The sequence below is a fragment of the Sesamum indicum genome, unplaced genomic scaffold (genome assembly GCF_026168435.1).
Source record: "Sesamum indicum cultivar Baizhima isolate 11 unplaced genomic scaffold, ASM2616843v1 HiC_scaffold_67, whole genome shotgun sequence".
Lineage (NCBI taxonomy): Eukaryota > Viridiplantae > Streptophyta > Magnoliopsida > Lamiales > Pedaliaceae > Sesamum > Sesamum indicum.
In genome coordinates, this window is record NW_028292432.1 from 2,501 (window position 1) to 7,500 (window position 5,000).

General features: G+C 31.9%; 1 non-coding gene across 1 annotated transcript; it reads left to right on the plus strand.

The window, feature by feature from the left end:
• The first annotated feature begins 500 nt into the window (after positions 1 to 500).
• On the plus strand, positions 501 to 588 carry TRNAS-GCU (transfer RNA serine (anticodon GCU)). Its single transcript has one exon. It is a non-coding gene; the product is annotated as a tRNA-Ser (tRNA).
• Positions 589 to 5,000: the final 4,412 nt, after the last annotated feature.

A 5,000-nucleotide genomic window follows, 5' to 3' on the forward strand; every position in this document is an offset into this window, starting at 1 on the left:
ACGGATCGAAAAAAAACACTAAAATCATAACAGAAAAATGCATTGTGGAAAAATCGCTAGTTTATTTTTTAGTTCAGAAAATGAAAATAAAATTTAACAACAAAAAGAATGTAAATAGTCTTTCTTCTTTTTGTTGTTGCTTGAATATAAAATATTCAATTGAATATAATAATATAATAAAAAAACAAGTATTTTGTTTTTCAAATCAGATATCAGATAAATTAGTATTTATCTATAATTCCTTGGAACAAAAAAAAGGCCCGGCTAGGTACTGACCAGGCCAGGCCATCAGAATAAGAAGGGCCTTTCGAACAAAATCAACACAAAGAGGTCTTCCTTATTTTTCTTTAGTTCAATTGTTGGCGCGTTCGAGCCCCTCTTTTAGATAAAGGAATTTCCTGATTTGTGGATCTCTCTATATATAATAGAATAGAGAAAGAAGAGAGAGAAAGAAAGACTCCTTACATTATGTGTAATGTAGTAATTATCTTTTTCAATTGGGAGAGATGGCTGAGTGGACTAAAGCGTCGGATTGCTAATCCGTTGTACGAGTTATTCGTACCGAGGGTTCGAATCCCTCTCTTTCCGTTTCCGTTGATGACTTGATTTATTTTTTTTTTTCAAATTTTGAAAATCTTAGTTAAACGTGTGGAATAGATAAAATCCTAAGAAAATTTGAAAATTAACCAAGGAAAAAACCCTTTGGATTTTATTCTTCACGTCCAGGATTACGCCCCGGATCATTAGATAGGAATCCAAAGATAAAGAGAGAAACAAAAAATATCACTACGGTATAAACGAAGAGTTTCAGAGTAAGCATTACACAATCTCCAAGATGATTTTTTGGAAAAAAAAAGAGAGTAGATCTTCCATTTTTCTACCACATATCCTATTTTGACACCAAGAAATGAGGTTTTTTTCTAGAAATAGAAATGAATTATCACAAATTCATTTGTTTTTCATTAAAAAAAATTTTCGTTTATATCCAAATTAGATATTGTGGGAGACCCTAATAGGGTTAGGGTCTTTCACTGGAAAAGGGTCAAAAGGGAGGAAGTGGGGGTAAGCCTGATTTATGGCGCCTATCCAAGAATTTCAGTGTGCGAATCGAGGGTTCATACTCTAAAACTTATCTGATTTTTCAATTGTTAGAATTTTTTCTCGAAGAAATCATGCATTTTCTAAGATATTATTATTAAGGATCTCATCGAAAACTTACAGCAGCTTGCCAAACAAAAGCTAAGAGAAAAAAAAGCACAGGTATGACTGGCATAACATCTACGATTGGATTCAAAAAAGCATAGGCTTCTGGCAATTTGCCGAAGACAAAACTACTCGGATAAAGGGCAGAATTAATACAAATACAGATCAAACTAACGATATTAAGCATAACAGACATTTTGTTCTTGGAGATAATTGCACTTTGATTGAGTTTTTGATATAAGGAAAAAGGAAGAAAGTAAGTAAGCTAGACAAAAAATCCTTCTTTTTCTTTGAACCCACCCAACCAAAAATCCTCCAATTCTCAAAGGAGAATAGAAGAAATCATACTTTCATACAATATCTTACTTGAATTCTATGTAATGATCAATAAATTAAGTTGAATTCTATATCTATATGTATCAAAATCCTAGTACCAATCTATTCTATAGATATATAGATATTTGGACTGGAGTTGACAAACAACCAATACCAATATTATTGTTTCTTAGTGTAGATTAGAAATTGAAATGGGGCGTGGCCAAGTGGTAAGGCACCGGGTTTTGATCCCGCTATTCGGAGGTTCGAATCCTTCCGTCCCAGCGCATATCCATTTTTTTATGCTCCATTATTCCCATAGAAAGAAGTAGGGGAGTGGATAGGAGTTAATCCATATTAATTTAATTACCCGTGTCTCTTCGAATCTCATTAACAAATGATCAAGTTCCATATCATATAGAAATATGTTATGGAGCCAATATTTTTTCTTTGAATCTCATTTTATTTAGGTATTTCGTGTTTGGTTCTAATGAAAAATTGGAAATCTATGTAACGATTGAGGCAGGGGTGATTTATCCTATCCCTTTTATTTTATTCACTTTATCACAAGAGTCAATTATTGAAATATTACTCAACCCCATGTTAAAGAAAATACATATGATAGAATCATATAAAATGGGGAAATGTTTAGCTTATATGGTATGTATCGTTCTATTTCAATGACAATAATTTTTTGGTTTTTGTGAAAAACATTTGCGATCCCTTAAATTATTTAAACTGAAATTATTTCAATTCTATATTATAGAATATCTATAACAGTGACAACTGTTCAGTCTATCTGATAGATACGAAAACCCCTCCCTATTATTTTTTGATTTTCGTAATCAGATGAAAAGAGTAAAGATTCAAATCTTAACTTCCATTGTTTTTTTATACATCTCATGAAAATGAAAAAAATGGGATTTATTTCTTCTTTTTTTTGATCTATTTTAGATTAAATCAGTGATGAGTCAATTAAAAAAGAAAGACTTATCTTCCTATGAGGATCAAACGTGATGCTTATTGTCCAGTTTTCTTCAAATGAAATCAAATTAAATAATGATGTCTAAATAGGAAACTTTTTCAATTTAAATTATAAATATATTTAATAAATATTTTTAATGATTCCTTGGAAGTGGAATCTTTGGTACTCCAAAAAGTAGGAAATCATTTAATCTATCCTATTGAGTCACTTGAAGATGCAGATTCAAAAAGTTATTCGTTTATATATTGCTATTTCTTTCTATTATCTAGATATTATTTATGTATGTTAAAGATGCTGTCTTGCTAAGACTTTTTAAGAAAAATCGTCCCACATATCATAGAAAAAGTCTAGATTACCATGTCTATGGACAGCTGAACCAATGACTATTCATGATTCCATAATTGAATCAATTCCATACCGGTTCCAAATTAAATTAGAGGAATGTTATGGTAAAACTTCGTTTGAAACGATGTGGTAGAAAGCAACGTGCGACTTGAAGGACACGGTCCGTTGTGGATTTTTACATCCACCATTTTCGATTTATCTAGGCATGAGGGTGCTCTTGGCTCGACATTGTTTGTTCTGTTACACCTGAACCCCTTCTTTTTTGTTGGGTTGTAAATAGTCCACGATGGAGCTCGAGTAGAAAGGATTAATTCATTTCTCGGGGGCAAGGATCTAGGGTTAATGCCAATCAATCAATTGGAACAACTTCGTAAATGTATCTTTCATCTATAGAAATCGAAAGGATCCAATTCGAGCAAGTTTCCAATTCAAAAGCAAAACTTGTTGGAATTGATCAAACTTTTTCGATTCAAAGTGTATCACTGGGGAATCAACTGTCCATAGGATTCTTTGATAGAAAAAATCAAAAAAGGGTATGTTGCTGCCATTTTGAAAGGATTAAGAAGCACCGAAGTAATGTCTAAACCCAATGATTTAAAATAAGGATAAAGGATCTAAGAACAAGGAAACACCATTTTAATTGTCTCGATAATCTCAATAACTGGATCAGACTAAAGAATCCAAATAGAATTTTAAACGAGACAAACAAAAGGGGGTAAAGACCACTCAATAAATGAAATTGACTAAAGATTTTTCCTTTCAGCTATTTGAGAGTTATCTAACTTGAGTTATGAGTACGAATGGTTTCTTTTTCATTTTCAGGAAAAAAAAGACTGAAATCATAGTCTAATTGATTTTATAGGCCCCATTTGTCATTTAATTTATTCGAATTGCATACATAGACAAAACTTCGAATCAAATCATTTTTCTCGAGCCGTACGAGGAGAAAACTTCCTATACGGTTCTAGGGGGGGTATTGTTCATCTACATCTATCCCAATGAGCCGTCTATCGAATCGTTGCAATTGATGTTCGATCCCGAAGAGAAGGAAAAGATCTTAGAAAAGTGGGCTTTTATGATCCAATGAAGAATCAAACTTATTTAAATGTTCCTGTTATTCTAGATTTCCTTGAAAAAGGTGCTCAACCCACAGGAACTGTTCAGAATCTTTTAAAGAAAGCGGAAGTTTTTAAGGAACTTCCGTCTTCCGTCTAATCAAATGAAATTCAATTAAAGAAATACCAAGGGGGGGTAGCGGCTTGTATATAACTTTGTATAATTTTTCTCGACTTGTTTTTTTGATTTCCCCCCCCCTTCTGGGGTATTCGTATCTATTTATCATTGTTTCCGTCGAATCCGATGGTCTAGAACGATAAAACCTTAGTTTATTGATCTTATAAATTCGGACATTTCTGTGGTTTTCATTGGAACTCGACTAACCAACAAGGAATCCACTTTGCTTATTCCACTTAGATTGATGAAATACATCATGGACTAAAAAATCCGATATCTTTTTTTTTCAATTCTTCTCCATTTATACTTTTTTAGCTATGTAAATTAGATATGTAGTGTCAATACAAGACAATTTTGAATATTATTGCATTGTGAAATTGAAATTCTTTGAATTGCAATTTCAATGCAATTTATTTTCTTTTTTGTTTCCACTGTATTCTTTTCTCGCCATTTATATTGACAACAGTGTATCGAACAAATATAATTCATCGTGATAAGTAAACCGGGTCTATTTATTTCCGTCCCATAGGTTTTTTACTTTACCTTATTCAAAATTCAAATGATGCTTTCTTTGATACAAGAGGTTTTTTTGATTGAAAAAAGGTAGATAACATAAGAGGTGCTCTACCATTTTTTCAATTCTGTCTATTTTTTTCTTTTATCTGAGAATTTCTTGTATTTTCATCTAATCAATTCATTTTTCTCTTTCGAATCCATTAGAAAATCTTTTTTTTTTAGATTTGTTAGCTCAATGGTTTGATTAGCTCGTATAATCTCCTTTCTCTTTGTTTAAATTGAATTTAATCGATTTTGATTCTGATTGTATCTATACACCCTTTGTTGAAATTTTGTTTAATCTATATTTTCTTCGGGTTGCTAACTCAACGGTAGAGTACTCGGCTTTTAAGTGCGGCTAGAA